At 37.5% G+C, this 27945-nt stretch overlaps 1 protein-coding gene and 2 long non-coding RNA genes across 5 annotated transcripts in view; 1 reads left to right on the forward strand and 2 right to left on the reverse strand.

The window, feature by feature from the left end:
• The window catches only part of MED13L (mediator complex subunit 13L), a 309612-nt gene that overhangs the window by 238261 nt on the left and 43406 nt on the right, over positions 1 to 27945 (reverse strand). The gene's annotated exons all lie outside the window — the stretch shown is intronic.
• Positions 1072 to 15828, forward strand: LOC116556608. The gene is made up of 3 exons (XR_004271085.1): positions 1072 to 1159; positions 1229 to 1233; positions 15795 to 15828. It is a non-coding gene; the product is annotated as an uncharacterized LOC116556608 (long non-coding RNA).
• On the reverse strand, positions 7764 to 11995 carry LOC116556584. The gene is made up of 2 exons (XR_004271079.1): positions 9468 to 11995; positions 7764 to 9155 (listed from the first exon to the last, which is right to left on the reverse strand). It is a non-coding gene; the product is annotated as an uncharacterized LOC116556584 (long non-coding RNA).

The raw sequence follows: 27945 nt of genomic DNA on the forward strand, positions 1-27945 counted from the left end.
TCTTGTTACCCAGGCTGGAGTGCAATGGCGCGATCTCGGCTCACCGCAACCTCCGCCTCCTGGGTTCAGGCAATTCTCCTGCCTCAGCCTCCTGAGTAGCTGGGATTACAGGCACGTGCCACCATGCCCAGCTAATTTTTTGTATTTTTAATAGAGACGGGGTTTCACCATGTTGACCAGGATGGTCTCGATCTCTTGACCTCGTGATCCACCCGCCTCGGCCTCCCAAAGTGCTGGGATTACAGGCGTGAGCCACCGCGCCCGGCTTTTTTTTTTTTTTTTTTTAATTACAATTTTTTATAGAGATGGGGTCGCCCTATGTTGCCCAGATTGGTCTCAAAATCCTGGGCTGACATGATTCTCCTGCCTCACCCTCCCAAAGTGCTGGGATTACAGCTGTGAGTCACCACTCCTGACTTTTTCTATGTTTAGGTATGTTCAGATAAACAAATACTTACCATTGTGTTACACTTGCCTACATAACTGAGTACAGTAACATGCTGTAGCCTAGGAGCTACATAAAGCCGAGATGTATATAGTAGGCTATACCGTGTGTGTTTGTATAAGAAAACTGTTGTTCACACATCACCTAAAGAGGCATTTCTAAGAAGGTATCCCTGTTATTAAACGATACATTGCTGTATTTCAGTAACAGACAACAATAAAGAGTTAGCAAAGCACTAGTAATATTGATGAAGTGTTATTATTCTAAGAGTGCTATAGTTATACCATGGGATTAAAGCAAATAAAAAATTATGTTGAGAACCAGCAATTTGGGCATGGGAAAAAGAGGATACAGACAGATATAAGTATGATATTAAGTAAAAACGTTATAGTCCTGAACCTGAATTGCCAAGTGTATCAGTTAATTACTATGTACTTCATGTTTTTAAAAAAGGGGGAGGAAAAAGACATGTTTCTAGGTCTGTTCAGTGAAAAGACCTAAAAAGAATGACTAAGTTAGTAGCAACAAGAATCCTCGGTGCTCAGACTGTGGTCTCCAACATGCCCCAATTAAAGGAACCACAATTCCTTGGCAAAACAGCTAATTTTGAAGCTGGAGCATAAGATGTTTAAGATAAGGCAGGAACATGTTGTCACACCAAAAAGCAAGGAGGGTATCAGTGACTAGTTAGAGTCATTTCAAAACTACTCAGAGGTCACTTTGAATAGGTTTCCACTACACAAAGATAGGAAAATTTAAACATCAAGAAGGATAACAGGCCAGGTGTGGTGGATCACACCAGTAATCCCAGCACTTTGGGATGCCAAGGTGGGTGGGTCACCTGAGGTCAGGAGTTCAAGACCAGCCTGGCTAACAGGGTAAAACACTGTTGCTACTAAAAATACAAAAAATTAGCCAGGTGTGGTGGCTCATGCCTGTAATCCCGGCTACTTGGGAGGCTGAGGCAGGAGAATCGCTTGAAGCCTGGAGGTGGAGGTTGCAGTGGGCCAAGATCGCACCACTGCGCTCCAGCTTGGGCAACAGGAGCGAAACTCCATCTCCCCCCGCCCCCCAAAAAAAAAAATTTAAAAAAAGAAGGAAAACAACTGCAATAGATTGAAACACAGTACGTTTAAATCCATGGGTTCATGATAATATTCAAAAATAGAAATTCACAGGTCATCCCTGGAGAAAGTTAACTATCACCCCATAGGAGAAAGTTAATATAAATACATTTCTCTGAGAACCTTTCTTCAAATGCTATTCAAATCATGCCTCTCATCTCAATATGAATTCAACTGTTCTAATCGCAGCTGAAAGAGGAAAAAACTAATCCAATATCCTATATAAAGAAAAAAGCATCTGGCTGGGCACAGTGGCTATAATCCCAACACTTTGGGGGGCTGAGGCAGGAGCACTGCTTGAGGCTGGGAGTTCAAAACTAGCCTGAGAAACATAGCAAGACCCTGTCTCTACCAAAAAACATTTCTTTAATTAGCCATGCATGGTGGCACACACCTGTGGTCCTTTCTACTTCAGAGGCTAAGACGTGAGGATCACTTAAACTCCAGAGTTTGAGGGGTCACAGTGAGCTCTAACTGCCACTGTACTCCAGCCAGGGTGACATGGCGAGACCCTTACTCTAAGAAAAAATAAAGCATCAGGATAAAAAGGAAATAGTATTACCTGACTGAAAGTATGATGTAAAAAATGGCAATCTTAAAGCCCCCCACCAAGTCTTCATTTATGCATTCCAATTGATACATCTTTATAAATATATTTTGATGAAATAAAATGCACCTATGCAAAAATCAACAATGATTATGAGGCGTGCTCAGAGCCTAATGGTTTTTTAAATTGCCAACAGTTTAGGTACCATTAACTGTGGACTTTAAATGTTGCAAGTATATTACAGACAGAGCTAGCTTTGAAGTTTGCTTCCTAAGGAAAAACTATAAACCAAGGAGGTGTACCTCAGTATTCAACATCCTTAAAGAAGTTCCACTCTGGATTAAATGAGAACCCTAAAGCCACACTGAGGAAATATCTTTAAATTATATCCAGAAAAATCACATGTGCCAGAGTATATATCCCTTCATGCCTTTGATTTTTAAAATAGATGACTATTACAGCTGTGCCACATTTTCAATCTCTGGCTCTTTCTGATGCCTTGACCCAGTAACCATTACCATCCCACGCTTCTCTGAAATAATGCCTCAAAAATCATGGCTCTTCACTCAGTTTATATATTCTAACCCATCTATCCTTTTCTATGCTTTCCTTCCTAAGTATTTTCCCTATTATTCCTTATTGCTTCCTACCAAATGCTGAGGGAGTGGTCAACCTCCTACCACAGTGAGATCTGTTTCAGAACTACTTGGAAGTCCCAAAGCAAAAATCAGTCAAGATGATACTACCTCAAATGAATCCTCAAACTTTGGTTAAAGCCCAGAGGACTTCCAAGTGGTCCTACTCTACTCTATCTTACCTTATTCTTCCAAGTGGTCCTAACCTAGAATAAGTTAGGATTCAAGATTTAACCATGGCTTAACCAACATTAGCCCTCCTCCTGAAATAGTCTTCTAAAAGTTCTAAAAAAGTTAACCATTTCTCCCCTAATTTTTTTTTTTTTTTTTTTGAGACGTAGTCTTGCTCTGTCGCCAGGCTGGAGTGCAGTGGTGCGATCTCAGCTCACTGCAACCTCTGCCTCCTGGGTTCAAGTGATTCTCCTCCCTCAGCCCCCCCTCCACCCAGTAGCTAGGACTATAGGCGTGCGCTACCACGCCCAGCTAATTTTTGTATTTTTAGTAGAACAGAGTTTCACCATGTTGGTCAGGCTGGTCTCGACCTTATGATGCGCCCACCTTAGCCTCTCAAAGTGCTGGGATTACAGGCCCGAGCCATCGCGCCTAGACTCCCCTAAATTTTTCCAATGTTTTGGGCAGTCAATTGCCACAAACTAAGCCCATTTAAGAAAAAACAATTCAGCTGCCCTCCCTTCCCATTGTAACTTACATATGACATGAGATACAACATGTGGGAAGGGGCAGGCAGGACTATTCGAAAAAGTCTTAATGGTTTGTTAGAAGAGGCACCTTGAAATGATTTCTAATCACTACAATAATATACAGATATTGTCTAACCTGTATTTAGAGGATCCAAATCTTCTGTGAAATCATTGCAGGATAGAGTATAAATTGGATTGTACATCTGGGTCTGCAACTACATTCAAGAAAGTCAACTGCTTTGAAATGTTGCCACAATTACATTCCTAAATCAGAAAAATCACTAAGCAAATGGTATGCATAATACTGTTACTTTTCTCAAACCTCCGAGAGCATTTAATAAATGTTTGTTGGATGAACTGCCTTATTTCATGGACTATATGGTACCTCCTAAGCATTCTTTTTAACACCTCCCTAAAATTTGAAAGAAAAAAAAAAAAATCAGCCCAAAAACAACCTTAGAAAGTAACCAACATATACATATATTTCTATAGTGGTATCAGAGAGCCCTAACATCCAACCACACATCCTTCAGGGAAAATGCGTACAATCTGTATAGCACTTAACATTGATCGTACAAATACACTACACAAAAACAATCAAGAATTCTAAAATCCAAAAGCAGAAACGTTTCCAAAAAAAAAAAAAAGCCTCCACAAAGGCTGCCTGGGTTTAGGGAAAATGTAAATAGTAAACTGGAATAATGAATAAAGAAACTTCTAAATAAAGCTAATGAAAGTGGAGCAGCATTTATAAATGAAAGCTCATCAGGAGATGCTGAAAAGCACCCTCGTGGTTTCCCACCTGAAGCTATCAACTTGAAAAGCCTACAAAAATCAACAGAACTAGTTTCCAATCACAATGAATAAATTTACCACCATATCAAAGAGGAAGAAAGCAGACGAAGAGAGGGAAGAAAGGACTATGAAGAAATCTAGTGAAACTTTCTGACAGTCTAATTATGCCTCTAGCCAGCAGAAAAAAACTTCCCACTGCATTCCTGCTCAATGGTCCTCTGTTAGAATACCTTTCGTGCCTCTTCCTTAAGATGGTGCCCAAAATGGCCTTTCGGACCTTTCCAACCATCGCTGAAACCTAGACCAGCAGTGTCCAACAGGGCAGCCTCTAGCCATATGCAGCTATTGAGCATCTGAAATGTGTTCTGACCCCAGGGATCTGAATTATTCATTTTATTTAACTTTAATTAATTTAAATACCCACATGTGATAAGTGGCTACCATACTGAATAGTGCAACTTGAGAGTCAAAGTCCTGATATTTTATTACTGAAGGCACTTTTGCTGGGGGGGAAAAAAAAAATGTGCCTTTAAGACAGAAAGGTGGCTGATTCTGCCTTAGAGAGGCATGAACTCAAGAGAAAACAAACAACACAAACCTTTCTTCAAGGGCATCTCCAATTATCAGCCTACAAAGCTTCTAAATGCTAAAAGGTATAGCCTGAAACTGCCTGATTTATACTTTAGGGCAGATGAATTTGGGAGTCAGAAATAACTTTTATAATATGCAAGATAAATGTAAGTGACAAAAGAAGAGGATGGAAAAATAAACCTAGAAAGTTCAAAGATTTTGCTTAAACTTCTTTACAAATAAAAGCCATGACTCATCACAAGACCCAAATACCTCTCTCTACCTTGATAAAGGTGTCTCCTTCTTAAGTATACTCCTGCTTGTATCATTTCAATCCTAGCTAGATGCCATTTCATTTAACACTTTTGTTAGATAGGTCTCTGCTGGGCAGCACTTTCTAATAGCATTGTGACATATTACTAAGACTGTAAAGCAATGTGAGAGTAGGCACATAGTATTGCAGTTTAATGAATAACTATTAAAAATAAGTTGAAATAATGAAAAAATTTTTTGAAATATTTATTAAACTACATATATAACATTACTTTCCGAGAAAACCAAATCCACCAGATAATCATATTACAGTAAGTCCTCACTTAATATTGTTGATAGGTTTTTGAAAACTGCAACGTTAAGTGAAATAATATTTAACAAAACCAGGCTTTTTTCCCTCATCAATATTACAATAGAACAACACTGAAGGAAAGGATGTTATTCAAGGACCTGCTGTATGCCATTTCATTTAAAGTCAGTTTCCAAGAACCTACTGACAACATTGAGAACTTACGATATACTTTTGTAATTAAAATTTTGTTAGCTTATAATATCCTCTTAGAAACAAACCCATGAGATTAAATGTGAACTATTTAATAATGACAAGTTAATTTTCATAAATGGTAAGGGTTGATATTATTTTCCTATTTGAATAAAAGTAACTCAAGAATAAAAGATTCACATGAAATCAACAAATCTTCTCAGCATCACAGAATTCAATCCCACAATTTTATTTTCAGCTTAGTATACTACGACATTATTTCTTATAAACAAGCCCTTTCTACTAGAAAGATTTTTTAAGCCCAATTTCACTTAGTTAAAATTATTCCATAAATACTGAACATATGGAACGAGTTAAATAAAATATGCATCTCCAACCTAATATGGTATTAAAAGTTCATCTCCTGCAGCTCACATAACAAAACAAAACCTTAACCTACATCCTGAGTAAAGCACATTGCATAGAAAACAAAATCAAATACATTCACTCTTAATAACCAAAGTGATTCCTAAATATATGTAGTCCTTACTGACAACAGAACCACCAAAGAAATGACACAGCATTACAACATACATCATCATCTTTCTTCTGAAACTAAAAAATCCAAGTACAATCTCAGAAAGGGGAGAGTCATGCTCAAGGCAACTCCCTGACATGCTGCCATCTTCTTGGATGCTACTATGGCAATCAGATAGCTAGCCTAAAAAGAAAACAAAACTACTACTGTCAATTACAGTCTCAATACTAGCATCTAAAAAGTCTACCTGGAAGAAAAGCCACTTATAAATGAAGCATAAAGCCTATTGCTCCGAATTTGCATCGCTTGATGAACTTTTACAATTTAAACTCCATCTCCCACACTCTTCCAATAAGCCAAGGCTTCTTTCTCCACCAACTCCCTCTCACAGGGAGGGAGGAGGAAGGGAGTGGGAAGGAATGGGGAGACAAGGTGGCCAAGAAAGAGGAGGAGGGAAAACAAGAAGGAAGGAGGGATCTCCCAGGTACATAAAATCAAACCAGGAATTTTTACCTTTGAATTGCTTGCAAATCAAAGACAAAAGCAAGTATAGAGGGGCATATGTTTTGAAGTAAAAAATAATACTACTAAAATTATTTGCAAGTTTCTTCCAGAGTGCAAAAGCTCTTTTTTTTTTTTTTTTTTTTTTTTTTTTGAGATGGAGTTTTACTCTTGTTGCCTAGGGTAGAATGCAATCGCGCAATCTCAGCTCACTGTAACCTCCACCTCCCAATTCAAGCAATTCCCCTGCCTCAGCCTGACAAGTAGCTGAAATTATAAGCAAGTGCCGCCACGCCCAGCTAACTTTGTATTTTTAGTAGAGACAGGGTTTCACTATGTTGGTCAGGCTGGTCTCAAAATCCTGGCCGCAGGTGAACTCTCACTTCAGCCTCCCAAGGTGCTGGGATTACAGGCGTGAGCCACCACACCCAGCAAAAGCTTTTTTATTTTTACAACTTTGTAATTTATTCTCCCCAGTTCCTAAATCTGAGGCTTCTAATTTACCTACACATACTGATCACTACCAAATATGGAATCCTTTTATTTCCAGGGGTATAAACCGTATAGAGAATTATTGAGCTACCAGTTAGAAAAAGCTGAGAAATGCTTTCTGAAAGCTTTGCTCTTCAGCCCAGAATTTAAAGTTCATACCTAGCAAACACAGCGTTGCATCCACCTTGTATAGATTTCCCTGAAAACACAAACACACACACAAGCACCCCTTGAGAAAACTGTGAAGTATCTTTAAAAGTACAATTAAGTCACAACTACTCTGCCTATGGGGTAGCCCTGCTCTGTCTATGGTGCAGCCATTTTCCTGTACTCTGGGGCTCTAATAAATTTGCTTTGCTTTCACTTAAAAAAAAAAAAGCCGGGCACGGTGGCTCAAGCCTGTAATCCCAGCACTTTGGGAGGCAGAGGCGGGTGGATCACGAGGTCAAGAGATCGAGACCATCTTGGTCAACATGGTGAAACCCTGTCTCTACTAAAAATACAAAAAATTAGCTGGGCATGGTGGCACGTGCCTGTAATCCCAGCTACTCAGGAGGCTGAGGCAGGAGAATTGCCTGAACCCAGGAGGCGGAGGTTGCGGTGAGCCGAGATCGCGCCATTGCACTCCAGCCTGGGTAACAAGAGCGAAACTCCGTCTCAAAAAAAAAAAAAAAAAAAAAAAGTTACAGTAAATAAGTATAGGATTCCTTAGTAATATAAATAAATCCATTGGATGCAAAGTTCGAAAACTTTTCACTTTTTAATCAACAACTTGGGTTAAACAATAACTATAAAAGAGAATATTCCTCTACCTATATGTTACAGTCATGGTAACAGAAACTCTGAACTGCTTCTTGGACCATCTGACTCATCTTGTTATGCAGTAACTCAGTTACTGAAGTCAAGAGCCATTTAGTGAAACTGGAATTCTTTTCTAAGAAACTTTCTCTCTTCCCTTAGATGAAAAGAATTTAAAAGCTTCAGAACATCTATTTCAAAGATGTGAGGCTGAATCTGGTATTTTCAAAATATAAACCAAGAACCTAATCAAACACAAAATCAAAATTTCAACACTATATTTATATATTCATCCCAAATTTGGGTGAAATATATACAATACCAAAATTTCCTGCTATTCACCAGCAAAATTTAAGGAAAATATAATTTTTCACTAACAGCTTCTTTCTCTTAATCTCCTTTAAACAACTCAGACAGGAGTAAGAATGACAGCTCAAAATCACTTCACTCAACATGCTCAGAAGCAAAAAACAGTACAGTTCATACTGTAACTGAAAACCTTCTACCTATATGGCCAACAAATGTATTTGGTTAGTTCTGAACTATTTTATTGCAAAAAAAATTCTCAAACATAATAATTTTTGTTGCCTCACAGACACACACTTTTATTGGAGTGATAAACTAAATTCAGGCCACCCTATTTAAGAATGTAAGCCTATCAAGCTGGTCTCACATCACTACTACCAACTAATATATCCTAATGTTCAAGGCACCCTTAAATTTACAAATTATCAAAATCTGCATTAAAATTCCAATGAGTATCATTATATATGCATAAATTAAACTAACAGTAGGTTAATACCTTGTAAATGTTTCAATAAAGAGGTTTGTTATTTGGAGTTGGTAGTTTAAAATATCTTATTTTTGCTTTAGTTATTATCAATAATACAGCATAACATAGTATGATCTTTGTGCTTTTTTCACCCACAAATGAAGTAGTCTAAATGACAATCAATACTAACTCTAAGTGAACATTCCTTGTTTCCTTAAGTGACAAAGCCATATTACATCCTATTTTTCTCAGAAGTGTTGGAGAAATCTGTTACCACATATTCCATAGAACCTTCAAAGGCTTTGTCCATTGTCTAAGGAATTAAGCCAAAGAAGTCTGACACAATATGGTTCCTATCCATCCTTCCAGCATCAAACATCCTCTTAAACTGCCCCTCTTATAGCAGATATCCTATAAGCTCTGAACATGTGAAATTACTAAGATTCCAATTCAGTATCTCCTATTGTGCTAAAACATAAAAACCTGAAGTGCGGCCGGGCGTGGTGGCTCAAGCTTGTAATCCCAGCACTGTGGGAGGCCGAGGCGGGTGGATCACGAGGTCAAGAGATCGAGACCATCCTGGTCAACATGGTGAAACCCCGTCTCTACTAAAAATACAAAAAATTAGCTGGGCATGGTGGCGCGTGCCTGTAATCCCAGCGACTCAGGAGGCTGGGGCAGGAGAATGGCCTGAACCCGGGAGGCGGAGGTTGCGGTGAGCCGAGATCGCGCCATTGCACTCCAGCCTGGGTAACAAGAGCGAAACTCCGTCTCAAAAAAAAAAAAAAAAAAAACCTGAAGTGCTGGAATCCTATCTTCCTTACTTTTAGATCTATAATGCCTAGCACAGTATCTAGAAAAAAGCATGTTTAACAGCCAAAATTAATGCCAGCCCCTTTCCCTACACTGAAGTTGATTCATTTTAATACCAATAAATTAAAGCTCTCCTTTCACACAAAAGTTCAATATTTAAGGATCAAAACACCAGATGTGATTAAAAATACACAAAACACCAATTTAATGGTCCTCACTGCATCTTCCCAAGAATGATGGAACCACCTCTCAATACTCTCCTTACCATCAATATTTCTGCCCCCAATTTATGTAACATATTGCAGCCCAGATTAATCCTCCAAACTGTTCACCTAATTCTCTCCTCAAGACTCTCAAGAGATGCGCTAATGGTCTAATGAATGGTGGTAATGTATTAACCCAGTATTCAGGGTCCCCCATGATCTGATTTAAGCCACCTTTTCAAACTTTTTTCTTTCTCTTCTCTTTATTACAACTTCTCGACAGACAAGCTGAAATTCTAGCTATGACCTATACTTCTATGCGCCATCTCTGCCCTTGTAACTACACTTTTACTAAACTATCTTTCCTCTCTCCTGCCCCTAAAACCGGCATGTCCTAATTTACTCTCTGGAGCATGCACGCATGCATGCATGCATTCATTCATTCATTCATTCATTCAGAGATGGGGTCTCACCGTTTATTTGTTTGTTTGCTTGCTTGTTTGTTTGTTTGAGACAGGGTCTCACTGTGTTACCCAGGCTGGTCTCAAACTTCTGGGAGCAACTGATCCTCCTGCCTTGGCTGGGATTACAGGCATGAGCCACCACACCCAGCCTGAAGCATTATTTTTAATGCTACTTCTTCCATAAGACTTGCTTAATCCTGGTATGTATAGGTCACCTCTACTCTTTCCAGTTCCCAGAGGACTTTATCTATAGCTCTATCTATTACGGTGCCTACTACAAGTGTAGTACATCCTGTTTCTGATATTCATCACTCCTACTAGCATCTAAACTTCCAAGAATCAATGCTTGGCTCAAGAAAGAAGGGAAGAGAGATGCTTCTAGAAGAAAGCTATACAAAGGTCCAATAGCGGTTGGAAAAAGTAAAAGCCACGGTGCTGGCTGCTCCCAGAGAACACCAAGTTTAGTTTAAACACGTACTGACTGCTCGAGGAAAAACTGTAAAAGGTCACTGTACTGATCAATGTAAGAAGCATAAAGCCATGTGGGTTATTAAATCCACTTTCCTGTGTTCCATATTCACAAATATTCTATTCTATGTAGGGGATTCAGCTCCTCAAGAGAAATTTGGTGGTTTGAAAAATAGTTATTGTAGCAAAGACTAATATGATATTATTGTATATGATTTAACACTGAACATCTCCAACAAAGATGTATCTGACTAGCAAGCAAATCCCATATCAATGTATAAAATACTCCACAGTGATATATGGCAGCAAAGTTACTAAGGACGGAAAACTTTAAGGAAATATCTACTGTCGTCCTCAAGAAAGAAAAAGTTTTAACACTTTGCCGTTCTATTTTTTAATGTTCTGCTAAATACTCTGACATTTTTAATGCTTTGGTGATAATTTGGAAGTTTTTCCCTTTACTTTGCTAGAATATTAACTGAAGACCCCAACTCAATTGTGCTAGAATGTGTGCTCTCTCCTGTGACAGTGCCCTTTGCCTAAAAAAGACAGGCAGCGTGACACATGAGCATGACCAAGAGGGTGCCTGAGCACCCACCCACCCTGATGAAGATAACAACCTATGAGGGAATGAAACAGAAGCCCAATGTCAGCAAAGTCAAGTTTTTTATAAGCAACTATCTGGTGGTATTCAAGGGTGCAGCATGGCAAAACTTAATCTTGGGAAGCTGGCAGAGATAAACCACTAAGCACATTTTTTAAACTGTATTTCAGGTCTGCAAATTTGGCTATCTTGCGCCATAACTACATTCCTTTTAGTTTCAGACAAGATTAGTAAAGTCCTATCAGCCTCCTCCCACATCCACAAAAACAGTTCATGTCTAGCTCATCTATCATCTCAAAATGATGACATCTTACAAAGGTCAAAAAAATTGGCTAAACATTTTAAACTGGAGAAACAAACTGCTGATGTTGCAGCAGGAACAAAAACTTGAAAAAGGCAAAAACATGAACAGAGAAGTACTTCCCCTATCACAGCATTTATCATGCAGGATTGTACCTTCCTGCTTACTTATCTAACTGTCCCATTAAAGTATAAAGTCTGTGAGATGGAAGAGCTGAGTGACACAGTTCAACTGTGAATGCCCAATACCTAACACATTATCTGGTCCTTATTTGAAGTGCAGTAATATCTGATAATTGAATAAACAAAAACACACAGCAAGAGTAAAGAGAACCCACTAAAACCTCATAAGCATCCTCAGAATTATACCAAAATAAGGTACCTTAAATTCAAAATGCATTTTGAAAAAATTAAAAATGAGCAACTAGGGCCAGGCGCAGTGGCTCACGCCTGTAAACCCAGCACTTTGGGAGGCCGAGGTGGGTGGATCACAAGGTCAAGAGATCGAGACCATCCTGGTCAACATGGTGAAACCCCGACTCTACTAAAAATACAAAAAATCAGCCGGGCATGGTGGCGCGTGCCTGTAATCCCAGCTACTCAGGAGGCTGAGGCAGGAGAATTGCCTGAACCCAGGAGACGGAGGCTGCGGTGAGCCGAGATCAAGCCATTGCACTCCAGCCTGGGTAACAAGAGCGAAACTCCTTCTCAAAAAAGAAAAAAAAAAAAAAAAAAAATGAGGAACTAGTTACACACCTCAATCTCCTGGAAGTTAGTGACCACGTCTTTCCCAGCACAAACATAGTTGTCTAGCACTCAACACATGCTTGTTGGATTTAATTTTACACTTCCCCTCCTCCTCCAAGTGTAAGAGATTCAATAACATAGACATTCAATAGCATAACTATCTAATCAGCCCTTCTCTAATTAAACTTTAGTCATTTCCAAAACTATGTAATTTTTTTAACCCAGAGGCATTCAATGATCAAGTTTACTTCAAATAGTATTTTCTGCAAAAGCCAAAACACAGAATAAAAGATAATTAATAAAATGGGATTTTTATAGCTCTCCAGAATATCCAATAACCTTCAAATCTAATATTTAACACAATGGCAATTACTGCCCACTCCTTCTAAATAAAACAAAGTCAAGGTCAGTTTTTAACTCTGTTGAAAATAATGGACACTCAAAGATTCCTGCAATGCCAACAATTATGTCAACCAGCCAACATTTACAACAAAGGCATGCTTTTTATATCAAACATCTCTTTACCCTACCTCTGAAACTCACTTCAGTACTCTATGTACTTTTTGGCATTTTCCAGGAATTTGGTCTTCAGGAAAAAGTTTCATACTTAAAACACCAGCCTATTTTTTTTTTAACACTAACACCAAACTTTTGAGAAAAAAATAAAGAAGTTGTAAAAGGCTCTCTAATTTCAAATTTTCTTCCCCAAATAACCCAACACAAAATCTTTAATTTAATAGGAGGGCTTATCAGCATTAAGCAAAGCATTTAAGACAAGCAGTAAAATATTCTAGTGCTGGGTTATTTGTTTGTTTGAGACAGGGTCTTGCTCTGTTGCCCAGGCTAGAGCGCAGTGATGTAATCTCGGCTCACTGCAGCCTCTGTCTCCTGGTCTCAAGTGATCCTCAAGCCTCAGCCACCCAGCAACTGGAATTACAGGCATGTGTCACCACACTTGGCTAATTTTTTTTTTTTGTATTTTTTGTAGAGACATGATTTCACCATGTTGCTCAGGATGGTCTGAAACTCCTGACCCTCAAGTGATCTGCCCACCTCAGCCTCCCAAAGTGCTGGGATTATGGATGTGAGCCACCACGCCCAGCCTATCCCATAATTCTTACAAGTTAGAATAAAAAGTGTCAAGGTAAAAAAGCCAATTACATACATGATTCTAGTCAGCTCAAAAAAAAAAATTGGAAGCTAAATGTCAATAATAAAGAGATAAGCTTTTTAAACTTTCTTTTTCTGTACATAACTAGACTTATTTTTTAACTTAGTGAATTTTATGAACATCTAATCAAGCAAAGTGAAATAAGGAGGAAGATACTCATAAAGAACTAAATTTCAATTATATCATGTTATTAGTATATATTTTCCACATATTAAAATCTCTAACTAGCATACTGTTAAAGGTAAAGAAAGGCAGATGCCTATTTTCATCAGTATCCCAGTATTTTAACTAAAGCTAGATCAGTATTATCAATATAAAAATAAATTTATTTCTGAAGAAAATAAAGACATCTATATTCAATTCATTCATTTTATTAATCTAAGTGATTTTTAAGATTTCTTTACAAAGAGATGTAAATATAAAGATTAATTCATTGTTTATGTCCACAGTGTGGACAGTAAAATCCCTAGATAACCATCAAACCTAACTTTCAGAAGCAGTCATTATTGTATACATATTAATTTAAATGTAATTTAAAATATACAGAAATTCCAAACTAAATTATTTTGATAGTAAAACGTCAAAATTGAACTAAAGTCCTATTTAGAAAGTGTTCAAGCTTTTAATGCCAAAAGCCATTTTTAAAGAAGTTCTTACCAAATTAAGTTCAACTGCCAGTTTTTAAAATGGAATAGCAAAACTGTCTGTAACACTATGTATATTAATTAAAGCTGTAACAGACTAGCTTAAGCTGCTAGTGCCATTATAAACTAATCTTTTCAAAAAACATATATCAAGTAATTATGGCATCAATTAAAATGTGCATAAAATAATAATCTGAATTACTATTTCGATTAGTATTTATTTCTTCTAAACCCTATTGCCTTTTACTCAGAGATTTCCAAGAGAAAACTATTATTTATACAGCCAACTTCCAGATTCCTACTTTTCTTAGACCATCAAAACACACACACTGGATTTTAAAAGAAGCCATAGGGCAGACGTGGTGGCTCACACCTGTAATCCCAACACTACGGGAGGCCAAGGTGGGTGGATCACTTCAGGTCAGGAGTTCAAGAGCAGCCTGGCCAATACAGTGAAACCCAATCTCTACTAAAAATACAAAAATTTGCCAAGCATGGTGGTACATGCTTGTAATCCCAGTTACTTGGGAGGCAGGAGAATTGCTTGATCCTGGGAGCCGGAGGTTGCAGTGAGCAGAGATTGTGCCACTGCACTCCAGCCTGGGAAACAGCAAGACTCCATCTCAACAATAAAAGGGGGACCATAAACAAAAATTTTTTGCTTTGGTATACCTACAGTGGCAGAGGTTAAATTTTACATATGGTCTACTAACCTGAGAATTAATTAACCAAATAAGATACCAGGTAAAATTTTAGGCATAATACTTAGTCTTATGAAAACTACAAAGTTGGGGGAAAAAATGTGTGGTTCCGCCTTTTTAAGCAAAGCAATCTCAACTAACATGCTACTGAATTCAAACTTCAGTGATTACTCTGCAGTCCCTCTAGTGTTCAACTAAGTTAAATTAACAATCTCAATATGGTAAAAGCTGCCACTTATTTGATAACTACTATATCCTACACATTAAATAAAAATGAGTTTAATAACACAAAAGAAAGTATAAAAACAAATTAGCAGCCAGGAGTGGTGGCTTGTAATATCAACACTTTGGGAGGCTGCGGCAGGCAGATGGTATGAGCCTAGGAATTCAAGACCAGCCTGGGCAACACAGTGAAACTCCATCTCTATAAAAAAAATAAAACAACTGACCATGTGTGGTAGTGCATGCCTATAGTCCCAGCTACCCAGGAGGCTAAGGTGGGAGGATCACCTAAGCCGGGAAGTCCAGGCTGCAGTGAGCCGTGATGGCACGTACCTCTGTACTCCAGCCTGGGTAACAGGGTAAGACACTGTCTCAAAAAAAAAAAAAAAAATCAGTAGTATTGAATTTTTCCCTGTAAATCATTCAAGTTAAGATTCAGAAAGAAAGAATAAATCCAAAACTACTTTACACTGCAAAATTGATCATCAAGCACCTACCACAATGCCTAGTACATATGAACTAAACCATAAATATCTGATTATTTTTGTGGTTCCCAATTTTCAATATATAATTCTTTTGAAACTTCATTCATTTCCAGTTTGTTGGTACTACAAAATTAGGCACAAAAAGCACAAATAAAAATTATTCTACAAACAAAAAATCAAATGTGGAAAAGGAAATAGGTTCATCAATCATGCAGCATGAATCTGGAACAGTAATCTTTGTTAATCAAATACTTTTATTCTGTTTGTGATACGAATAACAAGTTTTAAAACTCTGATCAGGCCGGGCGCGGTGGCTCAAGCCTGTAATCCCAGCACTTTGGGAGGCCGAGGCGGGTGGATCACGAGGTCAAGAGATCGAGACCATCCTGGTCAACACGGTGAAACCCCGTCTCTACTAAAAATACAAAAAATTAGCTGGGCATGGTGGTGCGTGCCTGTAATCCCAGCTACTCAAGAGGTTGAGGCAGGAGAATTGCCTGAACCCGGGAGGCGGAGGTTGCGGTGAGCCAAGATCGCGCCATTGCACTCCAGCCTGGGTAACAAGAGTGAAACTCCGTCTCAAAAAAAAAAAAAAAAACTCTGATCAACTGATAATTCAGAGACAGCAAGCTGATTTTCAAGGGATTAGATCACAATCCCTATTTAAAATAATATGAAAAATAATTTTTTTATTCAACTCCCGATCAGAAGCAAGGGCACAAATATTATAATCATTCTTGCACAGCCAAAGGCAGAAAGCTGTCAGTTATAAAAAACCATATTTTAAAACATCCAATGCCTATATATAATTAAGATTATATTGACAATGCTAGGTAGAAAACAATTCAAATTTTATACAGGTAGAAAGTATGACCAAAACTATGAAAAGTAAAATTATACCCTTATTTAGCACCTAAAATCTTGAAGATTTAAATATTTTGACAGTAGAGTTCATTTAAAGATATGACTATAAAATGCAATTACACAACAGTTAAATCTGCTTTTCATATATTCTTCACGTTGCATCATAAAATAAAGATGTAATTTCCATAGTACAGACTAAAGACAAGCAAATTTAAATGTCTTGTCTACAATGATGTATGTCACAGGAAGTAGCATGGTATGAATGCTGCATTCCTTATTTTTACTTTCTACACTTAATCCTATGACCTCTACCTCTCCAAAGGTGAAGGATAACAAAAGAATGATAGATTTATTTCTTCCTGGCCTCTGTTCCATTTTGGACATGTGAGGGTGAATAGAGGGAGTAATCCAAAATCCATGACCTATACTGCCACCAAATGCCAGCTGAGCTAAGGTCACAAACAGAAAAAGAGAATGAGAGGAGGTTCCTGGCTAATGATAACAAGTACTCTTTGAGCATCTTCTGGGAAACATGGCAGCATTTCACGTGTTGCCAAACCAAAATTTCAACTAATAGAGGGAATGCAAGCAACCCCAGGTATGTGTGTGTGTTTGCAAGCATCGTTGGAGGAGATAGATCAACCTTGTTAATAATCTTTGAAAAATGCCACTTTCAAATCACACAATTTGCAAGTTACTAACTTGCTATCTTAAATATTTAGAAAGGAGATGTAACCCAAAGGCTATTTTGATAACAACTGAACAATACGTACACTGACACTTAAAGATTTCATTGAAAATGTTTGCCTAAATCATACAATCTCATTTTATCTTGTAGTCTGTTGCCATGACACTTAAAGAAACTAGTAATTAAATCAGGATTGCAGAGTGAAAGATAGAAAGCTCAATGAAAGCTACTGTCAGTTTGATTCTACAGTAAAACATTCAGGACTTTCTCAGAGAGAGCCTCAGCTAAGCAACATTACCTGTCATTGCCATGCAGCCAATATCAACTCTAGTGTTGGACTGGTAATTTATAACTTACGTAAGACAGTCACAATGTCATTCAACCCATGATATATTTATAAGTTAATGTATCTATAAGGATTCTGACAAATAAATATCATTAAGAACTATAACCCAATAAACAATATTCTTCCACAGCCATCTGTTCTATGAAACAATTACAAAATATGATTTTGGTCAAATGCTCAAACTACTTGCTATCTACAATACTAATAAAAATAATTCATGAAGAAGTATTCAATTTTAAATAAAACTTTTTCAATTTCCATATAAGAAATTCAACTAGAGACTATAAAATAAGATATTACAGGCCAGGCACAGTAGCTCACGCCTGTAATCCTGGCACTTTGGGAGGCTGAGGTGGGCGGATCACTGAGGTCAGGAGATCACCTGAGACTAGCCTGGCAACACGGTGAAACCCCATCTTTACTAAAAACACAAAATTAGCTGGACATGGCGGTGCATGTGTGTAGTCCCAGCTACTCAAGAGGCTGAGGCAGGAGAATCACCTGAACCCAGGAAGCAGAAGTTGCAGTGAGCCAAGATTGCACCTTTGCACTCAAGCCTGAGTGACAAGAGCGAAACTCCATCTCAAAAAAATAAAATAAAATAAAAAATAAGATACTGTAAAAAGAAAAAAACTGTATCAATGCTTTTTCAATATGCACTTTAAAAAGAACTCAATGCATCAAGAAAATATTTCAAATGTGGCCACATACTCTTAGTTAAAACGGTATAACAACATCACGTCGTCATGTTTTCCTATGTGTTACAGGATACCGGGAAGGCTTCCTAGCATGCGATGGTGGTAGACTGATAATCTTTACACAAACTTCTTTTACAGTCATTAAATCTGTTCATTGATTTATTCACCAAATATGTACTAGGCACCACTATCTCTTCTACTAGGTTCTCAGCTCCTGAAATGCAAAAATGTTTCTGATTCATTTTTGTATTCCGCATAACACCCAACATAATACAGGCTCAAATAAATGGTGGTAATTCGAAATATAAAAGATCATTTAACAACGGTAACACCTAACCTTTTAGGGTTTGTTGTTGGTTTGTTTTTGTTGTTGTTGTTGTTGTTGTTGTTGTTGTTGAGACAGGGTCTCAATCTATCACGCAGGCTGGAGTGCAGTGGCACAATTTTGGCTCACTGCAGCCTTGACCTAAGCCCAGCTGATCCTCCCACATCAGCCTCCCAAGTAGCTGGGACTACAGGCACACGCCACCATGTCCAGCTAATTTATTTATTTTTTTGTAGAGATGAGGCTTCACCATGTTGCCCAGGTCTCCAATACCTGAGTTCCTCCGGCCTCAAGCGGTCCTCCCACCTCAGCCTCCAAAAGTGCTGGGATTATAGGCATGAGCCACCAAGCCCAGCACACCTTACATTTATAAAGCTCAAAGAATGCTTTTAAAGCATCCTCTCACACATCATTGATTGTTATTACATAATGCTATGATTTTAAATGTGTGGGCAATTGAGCTGAATCAGTACTGATCCCAGGACATCCCATTAAAGTGTTTTTGCTATATGCTAGGTTAGCACATTTTCTGAACCATACTAGGAACCAAATAGATATCTGTGTATATTGGGACTAATCACTGATATTGCTATATTTAAGTCATTTAACCTTTTTTTTTTTTTTTTTTTTTTTTTTTTGTAAAATGATATGTGCTTACTGGGGATGAGGGGGTACTTTTAAATCTGTTTGAGGGCTCCAGCTGAGATCTAGTTAATAAAGCCTTTACCACAGCAATGAGGATAATTGCCCCCAGCCACCTTTGCTACTCAAATCAAGAGGCCCTCTTTGTTATACTCTTCATGAAACCAATAAATGGCATGACAAATGTTTCCATAATAGGAGTCAGTGTCAACAAATGCTATTTCCTCCCTAAACAATCAGAGTTGTATATAATTTGTCCAAGGATGCCAGGGCAGACACCCTTTTCATTATAAATATCTACTAGGCTACTTTTAAAATAAGTTAAAAATATGGTGCCTGAAATTTAACTGAGAGTATCTAAATTTTTCTCCTTTAGACTAAATATATTTTAAAGTAAATTTAAAATAGCAAACACCAAAACAACTTACATTTAAACAAGTTCAAAATTACCTGTGAAAAATAAAACAATCTATATGAAGAGACCTCATGTTGAATAGGTTCATACTTCCCTTATTCAAGCAGTCTTTCCACAAATAATTACTTATTTTCTTTTGTGTCAGAAAGTAAGCCTTCAAGACTGGCAAAAAGTCTTACCTCCCCCAAGTGCTAGCAAAGTCAAAAATAAAAGTAATTTTTAAAAAGGAAAATATTTTGCATACATTATATAAATATGAGAAAGACTAATAATGACATATTTATGAACACTCTAACCTTCCCTTTACATTGTATACATACAATCTTTTTCAACACACAGCCACTTCATCTTTATTTAATTTTTATCTCATTTTTTTTTTTTAATCAAGCCAGTTCTGCTGCATGATTAACTACAAACTGCAGGGTATTATTCCACCACAATACCCTGGCAACCAGCTCATATTCAGTTACACTATCAGCAGTACAAAAAAAAGAGAGAGAGGGAGAGACAGAACTAATTGTATGATCATGTGGATATTGTAGAAGCCCTTTAGTTCAATCCTAGATGGGCCTCAAGAGGATAATGCTTATTCTGTTGAACTCACTGCCAAATCCCAATATGAAAGTGCCAGGATCAAAACAAGACCCAATTATACAGAGTGCATTTTATCAGCTTCGGGTTTATAAGAAATAGGTATGTGGCCCTGTACTTGTGGAAAATTGTTCAAAAATATTTACATAGATGGAGCTTAAAGAAAATTATGGAACACTTACTAGCCATAATGATATTCTGTGAGAATCTCTTCAGGTAGCATCAGGACAGCCGCTCAGTCACGAAATGCTTAAAGCAACAGAATCCAATTTCACGATGCTCTAGTACTTAGAAGAGATTTCGGCCAGGAGCGGTGGCTCACATTTTCCATATAATCCCAGCACTTTGGGAGGCCAAGGCAGGCAGATTACTTGAGGTCAGGAGTTCAAGACCAGCCTGGGCAACATGGTGAAACCCCATCTTTACTAAAGGTACAAAAATTAGGTGGGTGTGGTGGCACATACCAGAATCCCAGCTACTCGGGAGGCTGAGGCAGGGGGATTGCCTGAACTCTGGAGGCGGAGGTTGCAGTGAGCTGAGATGGCACCACCACACTTCAGCCTGAGCGAAAGAGTGAGACTCCATCTCAGAAAGAAAAAGAAAGAAAAAAGAAAACAGATTTCTACACTGTCTGGATTTTTCAGGAGGAAAAAAATTTATGTGTTATTTCTACCATTAAGGTATTTTTTGAAGTATCTTAGCCCTAGCCGGGCGTGGTGACACGTGCCTGTAGTCCCAGCTACTCGGGAGGCTGAGGTGGAAGGATCGCTTGAGCCCGGGAGTTCTGGGCTGCAGTGCGCTATGCCGATCGGGTGCCCGCACTAAGTTTAGCATCAATATGGTGACCTCCCAGGAGCGGGGGATCACCAGGTTGCCTAAGGAGGGGTGAACCAGCCCAAGTCGGAAACAGAGCAGGTCATAACTCCTGTGCTGATCAGTAGTGGGATCGCGCCTGTTAACAGCCACTGCACTCCAGCCTGGGCAACACAGTGAGAACCCGTCTCAAAAAAAAAAAAAAAAAAGAAAAAAATCTTAGCCCTAGTAATACTTATGGCTGAGCATATCAAGTTTTAATTTCCATTTGCTCAAGCATCATAAAACAATACCAAATGAAAACTATCTGTAATTACTTTTTCAAACAATTATTCACAGAAAGTTAAGCACAGAGGTCTATACATTAGTTCAGCCTACCATATACTTTAAGCAGATCCAGAGACCATAAAACAACTCAATGGTGGCCTCCTGCTTCACCAATAGTTTTCCCAGTCTTTTGCTACGTATCTCTGATTTTTCAATATTTGGGCTATGACAACAGATCTATACAAAGAAAAAGAGGGGAAAAAAGACCTCTAATGATAGCAGATATGTAATTCTAGCTTATCAACTACCTCGGTAAGATACAGGAATATCTCACTTTATTGCACTTCACATTATTTCGCTTTGCAGATACTGCATTTCTTACAGATTTCAGGTGTGTATCAACCCTGTGTTGAGCAAGCCTATCAACGCCAGTTTTCAAAAAGCATGGGCTCAATTCTTGTGTATCACATTTTTGTAATTCTTGTAATATTTCAAACATTTTCATTATGATAATATCTGTTATGGTGGATCTGTGCTCAGTGACCTCTGATGTTACTATTATATCGTTCAGGGGCACCACAAGCCACGCCCATGTAAAACAGCGAACTGAACCAATCGATCACTATTTTCTGTGTTGACTGCCCAAGGGTTGGCTGCTCCCCAACTCTCTTACTCTCCTCAGGCCTATTTGCTAAGAAACAATATTGAAATTAGGCCAATTAATAACCCTTCAATAGCCTCTAAATGTTCAAGTGAAAAGGAAGAACTGCCTATCTCTTACTTTGTATCAAAAGCAAGAAATAATTAAGCTTAGTGAAGAAGTCATGGCGAAAGCCAAGACAGGCTGAAAGCTAGTGCTCTTGTGCCAAGAAGCCAAGCTGTGAATGCAAAAAAAAAAAAAAAACACACACACTTGAAGGAAATTACAACTGCTACTCCAGCAAGCACATGAATGATAAGAAAGTGAAACAGGCTTATTGTTGATATGGACAAAGTTTGAGTGGTCTGAAAGATCACACCAGCCACAACATTCCCTTCAGTCAAAGCCTAACCCAGAACAAGGCATAAACTCTCTTCAATTCTACCAAGGCTGAGAGAGGTGTGGAAGCAAAATTGGGAGGTGGCAGAGGTTGGTTCACGAGGATTAAGGAAAGAAGCCATCTCCATTACATAAAGGCACAAGGGGAAGCAGCAAGTGTTGACAGAGAAGATGCAACTTCTCCATGCAGAAACTTGCTAAGATCATTAATCGAGGTGGCTACACTAAACAACAGGTGTTCTTTTTTTGCTTTTCTAGAGAGACGGTCTCACTCCATCACTCAGGCTGGAGTGCAGTGGCACAATCACAGCTCACTGTAACCTTGAACTCTTGGGCTCAAGTGATCCTCCCGCCTTAGGCTCTCAAGTAGCTGAAACTACAAGGCGAATACCACCATGCCCAACTAATGGTTTTCTTTTCTGCAGAGACAGCATCCCACTGCAGAAGAGGATACTCATTCATGATTCACCAAGACCCATTACCCACTTCCTCCTTCCCAGGAAAACCCTAGTTTTATTTTAGGGAATTTTTATTTCATCTCCTATGTGAACAGTACCACCAACCTAATGCCATTTATACATGTCAGCAGTGATTTGCTTACAGGCAAAAGATGTTATTCTATATAAATATGTAGCTCTACTCAATTCAGTTTTAATGTTCTAATATATAACTCTTTCTTGAATTATTTAGGTCCTAAATTCTACCAATATTTAAACCTTTTCTTCAATTTTCCACATTCATATTCTTATATCAGCCTCCCTGACCAAGAGCTAAAACTAAGAAAATATTTTACTAAGGAAAAAAAAAAAAAAAAAAAAAAAAAACCTTTAACTGTATCACTATGCCATCTTAACATACAATCTCTTTTTAAAATTTTATTAATAGAGATGAGAGCTCACTATGTTGCCCAAGCTGTTCTCAAACTTCTGGGCTCAAGAGATCCTCTGACCTTAACCTCCCAAAGTGCTGGGATTACAGGCATGAGCCATCACACCAAGCCACAACAACCTCTGCTATCGTAAGGTTTTCTATGAGGTACAAACTTTTCCAATAAAATACGCTCAAATGGTGAGGGGGGGATCAAACACGGCTAGGCTTAAAAATGTTAGACTAAACACTTATCTATCAGTCATCATAAAAATTACTCACATTTTAAAAAAGAATATAATATACCAATTAACAGTTAATCTAGTGTTAAGACAATTTTCAACCCTATTTGTTCCAATGGTGACTCTAATATCTCATTTAAGGGAATTTTACTCAGGTTTACTTTATGTAAGTAGGTGATTTCACATCGACACAGCACATTAGGCCATAATACCTATACTTACCAACAAACTGTAAATTATAATATTTTTGCCAATTGTTTAATTTTCATATCATTAAAACATAAGCCCTTTACATGCTATTTCACCACAACCTCAGTATACATGTCTCATTTTTCATAGAAAAAAACTAATTATATGGTTCAGCAAGTTGCCTGTGGTAACACATCAATTTTACTTAACACTTAAAAGTTACACTTTAGCTTGTTCTCTCAATTTCAAGCATATTTACCTTAATAATGGTATCTAATTCATTAGATCTTTTTCTATTCTTCATCTGAAAGAACAGATTATTAGATTCTACAGAAAAGAAAGAATAGAGATTATAATCTTACCATAATTTTATAATATGAATGTATTATTTACCAAAGTCTTAATAAGTATGTTATTTTTTTCTTTCAAGTATATAATTACATATTAAATCTAGTATTTAATAAGTATGCACTAGAATCATTCAGCTAATCGTCACACAATGAAAAACATACTTTATAGCTTTGGCAAACTCATTCTTTCAAACAAAACAGAAAAAGAGAATAGTGATAAAATTAAAAGAATCAGGAAATTTACATCAAGACTTGAATAATTTAGATCCAAGAAAAATAAAAGTATACTTCATAAATTACTTAGACCCAGCTACCAGTTACTACTGGATATGTGTTTTTCCTGAAAGTACTTGTTTCTCATGAAATACAGATGCATTTTCATTATTATCCACAAAATAATGACAAATATGAAAGGTAAAGTAGCTAGACACTGTGGCTCACGCCTGTAATTCCAGCACTTTGGGAGTCCGAGGCAGGTGGATCACTTGAGGTCAGGAGTTTGAGACCAGCCTGGCCAACATGCAGCCCTACTCAAAAACAAACCTACAAAAAATTAGCACCTATAGTCCCAGCTACTCATGAGGCTGAGGCAGGAAAACCACCTGAACCAGGGAAGTGGAAGCTGCCATGAGCTGAGATCGCACCACTGCACTCCACCCTGGGCGACAAAGTGAGACTCTGTCTCAACAACAACAAAAAAAAGTCAAGTGAAACTTACTTTTCAGGTACACTGTAATACCAATCTGAAAGATTTAACTGTGAAGTTAATGTTGACACATAAAATACCTCAAATCTACAATGCTGCTGCAGAATGGTATCATTCATGTTTTCAAAATCACGAGACTTCTATACCTAAAAAATAAATAAATCCAAATACTGTAAAAACTATTTTCCACTTCAGTCAGGGATTAATTTCAATGACTCACAAATTCAACAGCACTAAAGAAAAAAAAGATATAAAAACAGAGTGAAAATAAGTCAAAGATCAGATTTTCTCCTTCGGAGAAGTTCTCAATGTGAATGACATTTTACCTAGAGATAATTTCATTCCTGTCAATTTTAAAAGAGTCATTATTTTTCCAGAAAGAATTTTTAAATTTCAACTGATAATAAATTCATGTATAATACTGACTATTTTTACCGTTTAAAGATAAGCAGAAATCACCAAAAATCAATTGAAAGTTCACAGGCTCTAAGATACACAGTAATATATTCCTACATATTTTATTGTCTATGATTGTAGATAATTCAGTGTCAATACTTCTCTTTTTAGGTATGCTAAGCAACAGGGCTACTCATTTTTAGAGTGTGACACTGCCATCATAATTTGCGTTTGCTAGATCTTCAATATTTTTCTTCTCTTCTCCTCTTGAACTCTGCTGTGACTTAAGAATGCAGTCTTCATCTGATCTCCACTGCCTTTATAAAGGAGGTGATTCAGGAGGTTTTTAGTTGGTTTAAACAGGCTCAAAATCATGCTCTTTTGAGGAAAGAGATATTCACGCACTCTCAAAGTTTCACCCCAACTTTACTTAACAATTACAAAAGGAAAGGGTATCTTTACAATGGAGAAATCTGGCAGATACTACCTTCATCAAGTGATCAAGCTCAGTACCATCAATATCGAGACAAACTGACATGACGTGCTTTCCGACGTGATGCCATGGAAAGTACACAACATCACCTAATATATTCTTGCCAAAAATGTTTATTCTGACTCTAATGGTAAGGAAACAATTAGACAAATTCAAAATGTGGAACATTTACAGGACAACTAAACTGCTCCCTTCAAATAACAATAATATCATTGATCCCCAAGACAACTTCGGAAATATTGTGAGAGGAAACAAGCCACCTAAAAATGTGTGATCCTGATTCCATTCTGGATCAGAGAGAGAGAAAACTATAAAAGGTATTACTGGGGCAATTGGGAAACTTGAATATGGACTGAATATTAGATCATTTAATCACATCAATATTAAATTTCTTGAATATGACAAAAGTGCTCTGGTTATGTAAGAAAGTGTTTCACATTCTCATGGGGCTTATATGCTGAAGTATTTAGGAGCAAAGGTCCATGAAGTCTGAAAACTGCTTTTAAATAGTTTAGATGAAAAAGAGGCATATGCATATATGTGTGTAAATATGTTTATTTAAAAATAAAAAGCCAGAAGGAATGGAGAAGTTAGGTTCCTGCTTGGAGTCATCTAAACAAAGTCCCACATTCGGAATTGCAGACTGTAATCTATACATACAGATTATAAAACTAAAAAAACTCAACCTTCCCACACCCCACAAAATTCCCACTTCTCATACCCCTACAAAATGCCCACTTGCAATCAGTTCAATTAATAATAGTACTAGTGTCTTAAATTATCTTACCATTTAGTCACTATCAGAAAACAGATCAATTTTTCCAGGCTCTCTTATGTCTAACATTTTTTACAATCACCCACACCTCTTGGCATAGGTGGTAGCACTCTTAAAAATAGAAAAAGCAATATTTATGTCTCTAAATACACAACAAAGTATAATAACTGCCAATCTACCCCTACACAGATAATAAAGCCAATTCACAAGACTTCGGATACTGTTATAGAGATGATCATTTTTAGAGTTGTACAGATGTATTCTTGTTGTAATTTATATTTGCCTATAATAATCAAAAAAAAAGGACAACATAAATTTTAAAATTGTAGACAGTGCATATTTAGTGCTAAATATTTTTGGTAGAAAATATACAAAATAAATTGGTTATTTCTACCCTGTTGGGAATTAAAATCAGAAATAATAATGCCTTATTTTAACTAGGTTTCAATCTCCTCGCATTATGAAATCATTAAAAATTTTCACAAATGAATTGTAAGTCAATCTTCTGGGAGTGCAATACTGCAGTACATTAGAACCTCATAAAATAGGTTTCAGTCATTGATTCAACAAACTTTCTTAAGCACATACTAGGCTGAATCTGACACTTCTCCTTCTGGACCAGAGATCTGCAAAGCTTCGGGGAAAGCAATCTGCAGTTCTTAGAGGTCTATGCTTGCCCTTTGTACTATTTTGGGGTTTCCAGATTGCATGTCTTTCCCACCGCTAACTAACAGGCAGTGAACTGGCTAGAAGATTGTGTTTATTTAAAAAGTATTTGTTACCAGGCACAGTGGCTCATGCCTGTAATCCCAGCACTTTGGGAGACCAAGGCGGGCAGATCTCTTGAGGTTGGGAGTTTGAGATCAGCCTGGCCAACAAGGTGAAACCCTGACTCTATTAAAAATACAAAAATTAGCGGGGCATGGTAGTGCACACCTACAATCTAAGCTATTCAGGAGGGTTGAGGCAGGAGAATCACTTGAACCGAAGGCAGAGGTTACAGTGAACCCAGATAATGCCACTGCACTCCAGCCTGGGCAACAGAGCAAGACTCCAACTCAAAAAAAAAGTATTTGTTTGGTATATTAGAAGTCAATTCAGCACACTGTACTAACCTCTAAAACTTAAATTAAAATGTAGATCTTAGTCAAGCCAAAACGGCAAAGGTATAATAAAACTGTTAAAGATTATTAATATGAATTATAGAATATAATCATTAGTATTTTAAATAAATCTGTATCCTGAACTAAACAGAATATTCAAGTTCATATTCCAGTTTAGAATTTTAAAAGTCACATTATGATTTCCCTCTACATATTAATCCTGTATATTACTAAATTAATCTTCCTAATTGTGCCTTTCCTGATCAGAAATCTTTAATTCCTCAAATTCTGTCAAATTAAGTCCAAATTTCTTATCCTTGCTTCTGCATACTCCACACTATGACCCACCTAACTCAGCCTTTTAGAGAAGAGACTATTTCACTCCTACCCTAAGCCTCAGGCAACCTGTTATTGCCACAATTCATTCACAGCCTGTAGGTCTTTGTACAGTAGCAGTAGCAATAACTACAATTACAGATTAACTGCTAAGTACTGCTTAGCTGCCTAAGTACTTTTAATTTTTCTTAACCTCATAACTTAATTCACAGTAAGGAAACTGAGGCACAGTTTAACTAATTAGACCAAGAATACACAGCTAGTGACCATGCAAGCATTCAAACCCAAGCAATCCAGAGCCCATGC

The sequence above is a fragment of the Sapajus apella genome, unplaced genomic scaffold, assembly GCF_009761245.1.
Source record: "Sapajus apella isolate SASKATOON/1434 unplaced genomic scaffold, GSC_monkey_1.0 scaffold2, whole genome shotgun sequence".
In the NCBI taxonomy this organism is placed as follows: domain Eukaryota; kingdom Metazoa; phylum Chordata; class Mammalia; order Primates; family Cebidae; genus Sapajus; species Sapajus apella.